The sequence below is a fragment of the Euprymna scolopes genome, chromosome 33, assembly GCF_053919585.1.
Source record: "Euprymna scolopes isolate OS-2025 chromosome 33, ASM5391958v1, whole genome shotgun sequence".
In the NCBI taxonomy this organism is placed as follows: Eukaryota; Metazoa; Mollusca; class Cephalopoda; order Sepiida; family Sepiolidae; genus Euprymna; species Euprymna scolopes.
In genome coordinates, this window is record NC_136514.1 from 46,562,101 (window position 1) to 46,576,260 (window position 14,160).

At 36.7% G+C, this 14,160-nt stretch overlaps 1 pseudogene; it reads left to right on the forward strand.

Moving 5' to 3' along the window:
• The first annotated feature begins 9,965 nt into the window (after positions 1 to 9,965).
• LOC145258389 (5S ribosomal RNA) lies at positions 9,966 to 10,082 on the forward strand (annotated as a pseudogene).
• Positions 10,083 to 14,160: the final 4,078 nt, after the last annotated feature.

Below are 14,160 nucleotides of genomic sequence, written 5' to 3' on the forward strand. Positions count from 1 at the left end.
TTCCGATATAATTACCGATTCTGTACTAAATTCTCGATTCCGATACAATTACCGATTCCGTACTAAATTCTCGATTCCGATACAATTACCGATTCCGATTCCTATTATTTATAAATCTCTAAATATTTAAAAGTATTATTTTGTCCCGATTACCGTAAAAAAAAAAACAATTTTAAATGTGCCTATATTTTCTCAAACGTAAAAGCACATTTGTGAGGGGGGGGGGTCTAGAGATTTCAGTCTTACTGGAAGTTTAAATGAATTAATATTTATTATTTTATTATTAGTAACCAGCTGTGGAAGATTTTTGTTTAACTAAAATATGAAATAAAAAAAGATAATTTAAAGAACCGGTTTTGGCATCGGAAATAGGCTCAAATTTTTCCGATTCCGATACAACAAAATGCTCCGATTTTTTCCGATTCCCTAGTTTGATTAACGTGTTCAATATCCTTAATACACTAGTAGTGATGGGACGATTCAAAACTCTTTCCTGACTCGGATGCAATTAGAGATTCTATTCTAATTCCCGATCTCAATGCAATTACAGATTTTGATTCTTTTAAAGTATCTAAATATTCAGTAAGACAATGTTTATCTATATTTTTCTAAGTTTTTGAATTACACTAAAACCATATGTTTTCACAAGCGTACAAATATTCGTATGGATATTGGTCTATAAGTTTTATTTTTGCTGGTAGCTTAAAGCCGAAAAATATTTATCATATCATATCATTAGTACTATCAAAGAAAAAATTTAGTACAAACAGACAAAGAAATCAATTAAAAGAGTCGTTTTTAAAATCCGAAAATAGGTACATTATTTTCTGATTCCGATATCCTCAAAATTTCGATTTTTCCGCTTCAATATGCCAAGGAATCATCCTAACACTAGTATCTGTATATTACCAACAGTCTGATAATCTTAGTTGATTGCTTGTTTTCACATTGGATGTTTTATATGATAAAGACGAACCCGATACACTTTGAAAACACATAAGTCTAAACAATGGGTGATGGAAAATAACCGTTTAGTTTTTTTAAATGACCGTTTCGTTTTTTAAATGACCGTTTCGTTTTTTAAATGATAGTTTCGTGTCGTTGATCTGTGATGTTGCTTACGCAAGTCCGCAATTCAACTGTGTTTTGTTGATCAGGTCACAGAGATTCAAAAAGATCAACAAACCTCATCTTTCTTACGGACAGATAGTGTTTTTACTCTAGTGACAATGAAGATTTCTGGATATCTCTGGATTTTTATTCAATTTCCTTTATTCGGAAGATTAGAAGAGTTACATCTCGCTCAAAGGACGAGATGCACCAAACGCACTTATTTAAACAAAGTTTCTCACAGATGGCGGTGCGATTTTTCAGCAGCAGTAAGAGAACCTCCCTTCTTTATAAAATGATATGGTCCTGGATATTACCTTAAACTATATCTAGCGGTGAGGCCCCAGCTTGCGGGCTTTGGGGAGTGTGGAGCCACCCTTTAATTACCATTGCTCCCAGGTCCACTCTGACCCAGAGTGGTAGTACCTGTTAGGGTTCCAACTATGGATTAAATAGAAACCGACTTGAAAACAACAAATATATTCTATAAAAAAAAATTTCTTCAAAATCTTTGGATTCGGCATTAAATAGCCTGAAAAGGGTTGATATGCCGTAAAACAAAAACAATCAACCATAAAATTATGTTTTGGGGAAAGGTTTCTGAATCTTTGAGGTGAATATTGATAACTCATTTGGGTTATTCGAACTACTGTTCTCATCTTTAGTGTTATTCGCAGAACGCTTTGGTCGTTAGGATCTCCGACCTTCTTTGGATGTATTTAGTAGAATAATAAACTGTAACATAATGCATGTAAAAACAAGAACAGTTTTAAGGCTAACAATAATTTATATTAGAATTATCTCCAATGACCCGAGGCGTAATGGATAAAATAGTGTAACAGAGCTGCTAACATATGCAAATGATCAAGCCGGCTGTGCGAAGTGACGTCATAGCGCAAGAAGAGAAGTGAAAAGAAAAAGCAGAGACAATAAAAAGGACACATGGCTTGAGAAGAGTGTGTTCGAGACGTCTGTGGAGAAAAAAAAAGGTGTCCGAAATATGTGCGACTGCAGCGACGAGAAGTCACGCGTGGCCGGAGAATCAGGAATAAATGGTATCTTGTTAAAAAGTGAAACAACGAGTTGAATTTTTTTTCGTTCCCTTTCTTCTCTTTCATTGCGACGGAGTTTATATGTTAACGACAGCGGCGCAGTACCATGTAAAATTCAGTTGGACGTCAATTTTAATTTATATATTTTTTATTTGATTGTTTTAGTTACTTACAGATTTCCTTGTTCATGCAAATTGATTTTAAATATAGCATAAATAGATTCGGCAATTCTATTCTTTTTACACCCTCCCTTCCATGTATCTCATAATCTTTAAAACGTCACGAAACCAATCTGTAGAACAAAAGTAGTGTTTTCGATAGCTAATTTTTAAACTGTTTAAACGCTAAAACGAATATAGAGCGAAGAATATATTTACAATTTTTCATTGAAAGCAGATAAGTTTTTTTAATTGTGATATGTATCCTGTTTTATTATAGGCAGATGTTAATATTATTTATATTCATTGCAGTTTTTTAATTTATATATTTTTTATTTGATTGTTTTATTTAGTAACAGATTTTCTCGTTCATGCGTGTTTTTATTATATCTAGCAAGTTGATTTTATATATAACATAAATAGGTTCGACAATTCTGTTTATTTTCAGTTAGTGAGAGGGGAACCTATCACCACGCTTTCTCTTAAACATGTCAATTAGACTTATATTAAGTACAATACTCAATATAATCATTTTTTTAATGAAGATTAGAAAATGCATTGTGGATACGTTATCGGCAGCTGCCTTTACTCTGGTTTGTCCTTATTTGTCTCTTAGTCCTCATTTTTAATGAGTGATTTTTCTAACAAAGGGAGAAGAAAACGCTGTATTCTAGGTTGGCAGTATTTTGCGCGAATAGTCACCAGAGATGTCGGAAATTTTGTTTCTATGTCTATCCTTGTTTCTATGTCGGAAATTTTGTTTCTGTGTCTATCCTCGCCAAACATTTACAAGAAACACCTTTCTAGCTAAAAATACTATCAACAATTTCTCCCACTCTTTATCTGTACCTAAATTTAAACGTAGATTACATGAACAAAGTTCCTTTCTTAGAACTGCACGCATGTGGAACTCTCTTCCGTTTGTCTGCTTTCCAGTCGACTACAATAAGCTCGTCTTCAAGTCCAAGGTAAACAAGTTCTTGATTAGCTGTTTCCCTTAAGTAATCCAATTTACCAAATTTACACTACTAACGATTACTATGATATTGTCCCATTGACTACTGTACACTCTTTAACGCTTATCTCCGAGTGGCCTCTTGACCTTGATAAGTGGTGATTCCTTTGTAAAAAAATAAATTTTTTAAAATAGTGCAGATTGCCGAATTCGACACTAATAAGGGTGTTGAAGGTAAACGTTTCATCTGGGCTGACATAATCCGCCTGATAGTCAGGGACCAGAACCTTGGATTAACTACTAAGGAGGCTGTCCTATCAGCAGGTGCAAAGTACTGGGGCTGCTGTATAGCCATTTGGTGAATGGATCATGCAGTAGCTTTTGGTTGGACCTCTCGATGCCATATTAGTGGGTAATTGTTACGGCTTTACCTTATTATGTGCTAAAAAAATTTTTACGTTTGTTTTTCTCTCCTACTTTTCCTCTCTGTCCTGCTCTAAGCAAATCTGTTGACCTATTCCACAAATCCCAAAACTTTATCATGAAAAGTTTCCAGAAAAAACATACGATAAAATCAGATCTTAAAATTCCAACGTAGACTACCACTACCATGTCTCCTTCTCTAACATCAGGGGTCTTCCAGAAGTTAACACCCAATTACAGGAGACTAAACCAAACCTATTATTCCTAAGCGAAATTGGCATTGGACTGTATATTTCCCTAGAAGAGTTTGGCATGGAATATGAGATGCCGTTCCCAGTGGTAGGGACATCTCCAGAGAAATTAAATACTCGTATATGTGCTTCCGGATTGCACTTGCTCACACGACTGTTTTATATTTGCCCTCTATCGCCCCCACAGCAGCGGAGTTACTATATTTAAGAGCATATCTGAGAAAATTGACAACATCCTATCTGATCATCGTACGGCTAACATTCACATCTGTGGAAACTTAAATTGTCACAATGTGAAGTTGTTAACTTACGCGAAAAAGACAGATGATGAGGGGAGATTCTCTCACGATTTCTCCATTGCTTATGACCTCCCTCAGATTGTTCGCAAACCCACCCGTCTGCCCGATACTAACGGTCAGTATGTAAGTCTCCTAGATCTTTTCCTCACAACTTGCCCTGAGCTATGTTCATCTTCCGTTCTGTCTCCACTGGGATCTTCCGACCACTCTGTTGTACCAGTTAAAATAAAAACGATATGTCATAAGTACTCAGTATCGATACTCTATGACTAACCGGGCTAGTTTCCGATCATTAATATCAGATCTACCTCTGCGTTCGATGTTTAAAAAGTATTTGTCCTCTATATTATCGGACCTGACGGAATGGTTTATTGTAGGCAGACGGTTTCATACCCTAAAAAAAATTCAAGCAAAACCTTAACAGCCAGCTGTTGTTCTCTCCGCAATGTGGTTCTGCCATTGCGCACAGAAACCGCTTTTTCCATGGCTTCCAACGTAGCATATGTACTGAAACTAAGGCCGCTTTCAATACGGCCAGCAAATACTATAAAAGAGTAATGAGGAATGCAATAGAGTTGTATGCTCAGTTCGTCAAGTCCAAAGGGTTTGAGTAGCAGCTTGGTTCCCACCAGTTTTGGCAAATAGCAAACAAGATCCTGATAGAAGCGTGTGCCCTATCCCAACTATCATTAATGGACCTGAAGTAATCTCGTCAGTATCAGACAAAGCCAAACTCTTTGCCAAGAACTTTGCAGCTAATTCTTCCCTAAGCGATTAAGACCGCAAACCCAGTATTTCCTCCTGCATCAGAAAACACACTATGATACATGCAAATGTCTGTACGTGATGTTGCCAAGCTAATCAAAACCTTGATTCCAGTAAAGCAACTAGCTCTGACGGCATTTAAATCATAGTGCTGAAAAAGCTTTAATCAGAACAAGCGTTGTCTTAAGGAGCATTGCTTTGCAACACCCTGGAAAACGTCATCAGTGTGCCCTATATTTAAGAATTCAGGTGATCGGCCAGCTTCCTTCCAGTACAGACCAATAAGTCTCGTGTGCGCTATAAGTAAGTTACTAGAATCTGTGTTAAATAGAGAAGTAGTCAACCACCTCAGCATAAATGACCTTCTTAGTGACATGCAATATGTTTACCGTTCTGCTAGATCTACAGTAGATTACGGTTATATAGCATAGAATTAACGCATCTCTCAACGGAGGCTACCTTTCTAGGGCAATTGCTCTTGACATATCAAAGGCCTTTGATAGAGTATGGTATGAAGGTCTACTTCACAAGATCTCTAGCTATGATATAGTCAGAAATTCCTTTTCAGTTATTAAATCATTTCTCTCTGATAGGTTCATAAGAGAGTTGATGGGCAGAAATATGAAGCTCATAGTTAATGCTGGAGTTCCTCGGGGGTCCATCCTAGGTCCAACTCTCTTTCGTATCTACATCAATGATCTTCCAAATCATATCCTTAGATCATTCGTAGACATTTATGCTGATGACACTACTATCTATAGCAGCACAGCAAATGCCGTAAACGACCAAGTTCTCTGTGATTCTCTCTCTCTCTCCTCTTATCTTGAACATGTTGCAGAGTGAGGGAAAAAGTGGCTGGTTACTTTTAATACATCTAAAACCAAGCTTCTACGTTTACATCATAAACGTTCTGATCTCCAATCTGGCATCAATTGAAATGAATTGCTCTTGTTTTGGGAGGCTCCATGTTTTGACAAGCTTCTGGGCTTGACCTTTACTCCTGATCAATAATAGAACACGTACACCAAATCTGTTGTCAAGGTCACTGGAAAAATGGTGGCATCCTTCTATCGATCCAGTAGATATCTCACTGCTGATGCAATTCCCTACCTATATAAGAGCCAGGTACGTCCAGGGATAGAGTATTTTTGCCACATCTGGGCAGGAGCTGCTAGAAAGACCTTATCCTGCTTTGACAGATTTCAAAATAGATTTCGTAACCTAGTGGGGTATTTTCCCTTTCTTTTCCCTGCAACCTCTTTCCCGCAGAAGAGACGTTGCAAGCCTGTCTCTGATTTATCGTTATTTTCATGGTAAGTGCTCGTCTGAGCTCCAATCTATAGCCCTTCTCGCCAAACATTTACAAGAAACACCTGTGTAGCTGAAAACACTATCAATAATTTCCCTCGCTCTTTATCTAAACCTAAACGTAGATTCCATGAACAAAGTTTCTTTCTTACAACTGCACGCATGTGGAACTCTCTTCCGTTTGTCTGCTTTCCAGCTGACTATAATAAGCTCGTCTTCAAGTTCAAGGTAAACAAGTTCTTGATTAGCTGTTTCCCTTAAGTAATCCAATTTATCAAATTTACACTACTAATGATTACTATAATATTGTCCCATTGACTACTGTACACTCTTTAACCCTTATCTTCGAGTGGCCTCTGGGCCTTGATAAGTGGTGGTTCCTTTGTAAAAACATATTTTTTTAAAAATAGTGCAGATTGCCGAATTCGACAGAAAGATTCTCGTGTTCAACAAGATGCACTTGAAGTTCCAGGTTGAATCGGGTTAAACGTCATACGAACAGCACTAACGTTAAAGAAACTAGTTTAAATATGTTCATTATTAAAAAGGGGCTGTAAACTTTTAATTGAGCACAAGCTTGCATCTTTCCAGTGGCTTGGAAGCGACTTATTTACGGTTCTTGAACCTAAGCAAACCATATTGCCACTGTGACGTAAGTGGTTACTGTGATTAAAGACCTGGTTTATAGAGAACATCTATTGTGCAGATGTTCGATTACGTCATATTTAAATTTCTGCATGTTTTACAGGCATAAAAGAGGAAAGAGAATAAATCCCGAAAATCAAGCGATCCAAGGGAAAGAATCTAGTGGAGAAGTAAATTTGCTATAATCTGAGGACATCTAGTGAGAAAGAATGAGATTTTGCTGGTAATCGAGTTGTAACATTACAGACGTTTACACGCGTAGACCCAACACGTTGTAGCAGAATACGTCACAAAGAAAATAGGATAAGTAATAACTCGACTCTTTCTTTGGTAACAACGTCATTAATTTCCGGTTACTTTCCCGAATAAACCGTAATCCTGCTCCTTCTCCCTGACCTCTACCTCTCAAGTGTTGTTTCGAACGTGCTCTCGAACGTGCTCTAGAACGTACTCTGTATGTGTACATTGTTCTGTTCATAGTCCTTTTCTTTTTTCCCCTACTGTGATATCATTTCTCACACGGCTCGAGATTTGCATCACACACGCTCTGTTACAAAGTAAGTCGTCGAAAAGTATACATTTGCAATGCACTGTATATAGGAATGCATACTGAAACGGCATATATAAAATCAGATGAAAACCTATTTACTTATTCCATATTCATATGCCATCTTATACTTTCATTTGTGTATTAAACCAATGTCTCTTACAATGAAAAAGGTTCAAATATATGTTTACCTCAAATAAGTACATACTTAGTTCGTAAAAACGAACTTTCAAATAAATATCGTATATCTCCGCCACAATGTCCACATCTATCTTCTCATACTGAAAGCAAATAATGTCACCATTAGTATCTTTCATCAAAGAACATTAAGGTTTTGGATTACAATTAAATGGATTTTTTTTAACTCGTTATATAATGAAATATTTTCATCGTTCCTGTATGGGTGCATTAAAAAAAAAAAGATGGCGAAACTTCCGGTAATGAGCGTCAACATTTTTTTATGTGTCTTATTTGTTAAAAAAATATCAGATCGCATTTTGGATGATGTAGAAAAAAATGATGGAGAACAGTAAACCGAGAACAAATTTTGAATTTGAATATTTTATGTGGCGATGGGGGGTAGGTTGTGTAATGCAAAGAAGCCAATGATATTCGTGACTAAACCAATGGGCAGCGTCGAGGGTTCTTTAAATCAGAGAAGTTAAGTTCGATACCCATGCGCATCTCTTGAGGGCAGTTGTGCCCTAGTGGTATAGAGAAAACGTATGGAATCACAGTTTTCTTATTGCTATCGATAAAGTAGAAACTTATGTTCAAATAATCGTATACAATAAGTCTTGTTGAATGAGTATTTTGCTTCAAATTAAATAAACGATAAAAAATAGTTGCTGTCTTGTTGAACAGATAACCAATTTTTTGCACGCATATACAAGTTTAGACGTACAGCTGTTAAATGTCGGGCAGAGAATGCTAACTTAGACTAAAATTATGACAGATGACTTGGACTAAAATTATAATTCTTCTATTGAGTTATAAAAGGACGAGTGCCGAGCGCTACAGGGGATAGGTCACTTCATGTGACCTTATGACTGAACTCTTTTTTTTACATGGGGGTCACCACTTATCAAGGCCCGGAGGCCACTCAGGGACTAGGGTTATTGCGTGTACAGTAATCAATGAGATAGTATTATAATAACCATTAGTATTGGAGATTTGATAGAGTGTCTTACTTAAGGGGGCGGTTTGTCAGGAGTTTGTTTATGTTGGACTTGAAGACATCCAAAGTCAACTCTAATCCAAAAGTGGCTGTTTGACAACTACTATGATTTAATCAGTCCCGACCTCTGGGCCCGAAACTCTTTTCATTGTAGCCTCACTTAATGTAAAGTTGGACAAAAATAGTAGTGTCATTTGTCTCTCTCTCTCTCTCTCTCTCTCTCTCTATATATATATATATATATATATATATATATATATATATATATATATATATATATATATATATATATATATACATAAGGTTGGTGCAAAAATAGTTTTTCTCTCTCTCTCTCTCTCTCTCTATATATATATATATATATATTTATATATATATATATATATATATATATATATATATATATATATATATACTAGCAAAAGTACCCGTCGTTGACTGGTTTCAAAAGCAGCCTACAGAAAATGGACTCTGATTTATGAAGGTATGATAGGTTATAAAAAGGAAGAGTTGTAAAGAGATAGCTTCGAATTTGGGGGTATCAAAACCAAAGCAAAATATAATGAAAGTAAAAATAAAATAGATAAACCCCATAATTTATTATACCATACATGTTCACACTCAAACACTTATCACAATATTCTGTGGATATATATTAAAAAACCTTGTTAAACTTTGTGACATATTTCCATTCTATGGATGTCAGGCGCGAATGAAAACCCCATAATTTTATTATACCATATTTTTTCAAACTGAAACATAATTATCATAGTATACTTACGCAGATATATATGAAAAGTCTTTATTAAGGTTTGTGCCTATTTCCATTTTATGGAGGCCAGGCGCGAACGCAGACACCACAATTTTATTATACCATCCCTATTTAAGTTAAAACATACTTATCAAAGTATTCTTATGTACATCTATATCAAAAACACTTGTAAACGTTTTTTTTTTAAATTTTTAATTTTTTTTATTTCTATACTTTGTGGACCAGGCGCGAACGCAGACCCCACAATTTTAATGAACCACCGTTCTGCCAGATCAAACATACCCATTCCTGTGTCTCGATACATCTTCTATCATTATATGTAACCAGTTTTTTTTAAATAGTCAACCATCTAGGAGCCTATTCGTGACCAGACACACACACACACACACACACACACAGATATTCAGCTTTATATTATATAAAATAATATATATATATATATATATATATATATATATATATATATATATATATATATATATATATATATAGTTTAACGTCATAAATACGGTATAATCACGTTGACACACCGGTTCTCGTCAGATCACTGAAGTTAAGCAATGTTGAGGCTAGTTAGTACCAGATGGGTGACCATTTGGGAATTCTAGGCGCTGTATGTGCTCTCCGCTTATCTCGGCATTTGTTTCCAATCGTCTTGTACACATATTTCACTTCCCACTGTTATTTAAGAACGCCGACTCAGGAGATATGTGGTAGGAGATTGCGCACCTTCTGCTCCAAAACTTTCATGTGCAGGCACCCCTTCTTGGGTTTCCCTTGTCTGCTAAGACTGAAGGAGCCCCCCCCCCTCCTAGTTTAACGTCAAAAAAGGATATTATTTTTGCCCCAATATAATATTCCGTGTAGAGTGGAGGATGCAAAAGCGCAATTTGTATAGCAAAAATTTTATTTCGAACTTAAGCATAGAAACCATCCAACATTTTATTTCGAACTTAAGCATGACAGACTGTTGAATACTCCCAATTTATATTTTAGAATATTAAACGTTGATTTAGAATCTGAGAATTACAGACGAGTTAAAATCTATTTCGAATTTAAGAATGACTCACCATTGAATATTTTATTTCAAACTTAAACATGACAGACCAGTAAACGTTTTATTTCATCTTTTAGAATGAAAGATTTTTGGACATTATATTTCGAACTTAAGCATGGTAGACCTATGACTATTTTATTAAAAACTTAACCATGGCAGACAGTTAAACATTCTTTATTAAATCGTCAACATTACAGACCAGTGAACTCACTAGTTCAAACTTAGTATTTTAGACGTGCTCATAATTTATTTCGAACTTAAGCCTGACAGAACATATATAATTCTACTGCGAACTTAAGCGTGACAAATTATTGTAATTCTATTTCGAACTTAAGCGTAACAGTCCATACAAATAGAAAAAAATAGTTCATATATTTTATTCGAACATCTAGAATATCATATATTAAAAATATTACCATTTCTGATCGAAAAATATCCACCATGACGATAACGAATTTTATTAGATGATTTCTTTGTGTAAAGAGATTGTAAAGAAAATAGTCGCTCTGCTCAAAATGGCCGCTCCATTCAATTCGGCCATTCCACTTAAAATGTAGAGAAAAATGGCGGTTCTACGCAAAAGACAAATTGCAATGAAGGTCGCTTACATTTTCTAACAATTTACCTTAATTGAATCTCAAGCCTGTTTACTGCATCAACCTGTTTTTCTTACATCCTTCTTTTTATTTTTCATGTATTTTTTTTTACTTATTAACTCGCTTTACTAAGGGTCATTCGACAATATAATATTTGTTTAGAATTAGGGTTAATGTTATAGCATGCTAACCATGGAAAAGTCCATTTTCCACACAAAGAATAATTTTACGATATGACGTTCTTATTCACAAGAATAACAAAGTCTAGATCTTACGAAATTAGCCGTTAGAGTAAGTAATAATACTACTACTATAACAATTACCACTATCGATGATACTGCTGCTGATGCTGCTACTACTACTACTACTACTACTACTAATAATAATAATAATAATAATAATAATAATAATAATATACACAGAGCAAGCCAGTGAGCTGAAAGGGATGTGGAAGATGAAGAAAACCAAAATAATACCTATAATAGTAGGAGCACTAGGAACAATCCCGAAAAACTTTGAAAAAAAAGAATGGGTGAAATTGGAATCAAAGGAATGATTGGAAAAATACAACGAACAACAATCATGGAAACATCTGAAGTATTAAGAAAACACCTTGAATGTGGAGATAACACCCAGGAGCAACAAATGCGGGCCAGACAAAATGCCGCAAAGGCAAAACATGAAACACTACATGGAACCAAGAAACGTCTATAAGTTCTCTAACCAAACCCTACCCTTATTGCCTAATCACCGCCCCCCCTCCCCACAAAAAAAGAGTGAGACAAAATAAGCAAATAGTCTAGGAGGAAGGAAAGACCGATAAACTGATCAGCCCTCAGCCGAATAAGTGCGAAGAGAACTGGGACCTTGGGGAGGCTTAGTGCTACTCAAATCTCAGCAAAGACAAATAGTTGCTGCCAACGAGATATCAATGTCAAGCAGCTGTTGCGATAATGCAAATTTATTTGCAAATGTTATCGAAAGCGATAGAGAGTACTGAGAACCTGTGGAAACTTGTTGTCAGTCAGCTTCTAGTGCACACCACAGACTGTTTTCAGTTAAAGATCTCTGAAGACCTGTGTGAAAGCTCCTTGTGAGCCAATAATAATAAATTTGATGCTTATGCATTTATGTTACCGTGCTAGAAATATATCTCACATTTTGAGATGCAGTCTTCCCAGTTGCACTCATGCAGTTTCTGGGCAATCATTTTTTTTTTTTTTTTGCGTGGATGGAACTGCATATCAGTGTGTAGAATTCTTCTGACTTTTCGATCAGACAATCCCAAGGCCAACGCATGTTTGCGAGTTGAACGTCTAGGTGACTGAGTAAGAGAAAGTCTCACAGCTGCAACCGCTTTTCCATAGAAGGGACTTTCGAGCCTGTCTCTGCTTTATCGTTATTTCCATGGCAAGTGCTCAGCTGAGCTTCAATCTATGGTCCCCCCTCGCCAAATTTTCACGAAAAACACTCGTCTAGCCAAAACCACTATCAATAATTTCCCAAACTTTTTATCCGTGCCTAAAACGAAATGTAGATTCCATGAACAAAGCTTCTTTCATAGAACTGCATGCCTGTGAAACTCTCTTTCGGTTGCCTGCTTTCCAGCTGACTACAATCTGGTTGTCTTCAAGTCCAACGTAAACAAGTTCTTGATGAACCGTCCCCCTAAGTAATCCAATTTACAAAATTCCCACTACTTATGTTTACTACTCTATAATCACATTGACTAATGTATACCCATTAACTCTTATCCTAGAGTGGCCTCCGGGCCTTGATAAGTGGTGACTCCTGTGTAAAAAAAAAAAAGCCTGGAATACTGTCTGGCGTTCGAGCGCTTTGAGGCCTTCCAGGTAGCTTTCTTTTAAGTGCCGAACCTGTATCATTGAAATTTGCAACCTATAGCTGTATTGATTTTCTATCTGGAGCAGCATCATTCCGTCCTAACTAATTAACTCGGAAAGTTCTCTGTTGCGATTACAGCTTCACCGTTATTCACAAACATTTATACAGTAAAAGTACGTGCATTTCTAACCATATTGCTTGATGAGAGTACCTGAATAAAATAGCAACGTACGAGGGGCGTGCAATAAGTAATGCTCATGACTCACTTCCAGTTGTCTGATCTAGCTGAAATTTTGCATGTGCAATGATTTATATCTCTAAGGGTTATGTGGCAAATTACAGCTCTGAACTAATTGTGGTTTCTGTTTTACAGGTGTTTGAACTGAGTCAGGTGTTAAATGGAGCCTGTTGAATGTCGAGCAGTGATCCGGTTTTTGTATTTGAAAGGACGCACACCACAGGAGACTTTTAATGAAATGAAAAAAAACTGATGGTGATAATGCCCCATCATATGACCTGGTAAAACGCTTGCATCGTGAATTCAAACATGGCTGGAAGTCTGTGGAAACAGCTCCCAGACCTGGTCGCCCCCCTTCTGCCATTGATGAGGCATCTGTCCGTCAAGTTGAGGCTGCCATTTTGGAAGATCGGCGCATTACTATTCGCCAAATAGCCCAAGGTCAAGATTAGTACAGGGTCTGTGGAAACTATCATCCATGACCATTTGCATATGCATAAGGTTTCTGCCAGATAGATTCCCAGGTTGCTCACACCATTCCAGAAGCGAGAACGTGTCGAGTGCTCGAGGATGAATTTGGAGATGTGCCAAGAAGATAAGTTAAAGTTTTTCAAAAGACTGATTACACAGGATAAAACCTGGGTCCATCACTATTATCTATAGACCAAAGCCCAGTCAATGCAGTGGAAGCACTTGGACTCACCACCTCCAAAGAAGGCAAGGGTGCAGCTCTCCACTGGCAAGGTCATGCTCACAGTCTTCTAGGACCAGGACGGAGTAGTGATGAAAGATTTCCTGACAAAGGGTATCCCCCATCCTCCCTACTCTCCTGGCCTTGCAACCTCTGCCTTCCCACTTTTTCCAGCCATGGCGTTGTTTTTGAAAGGAAAGCGTTTCCCAGATGATGCAGCCTTGATTTCTGAAGTCACGTCCTGGTTGGAAGACCAACCTGGGGTGTTCTA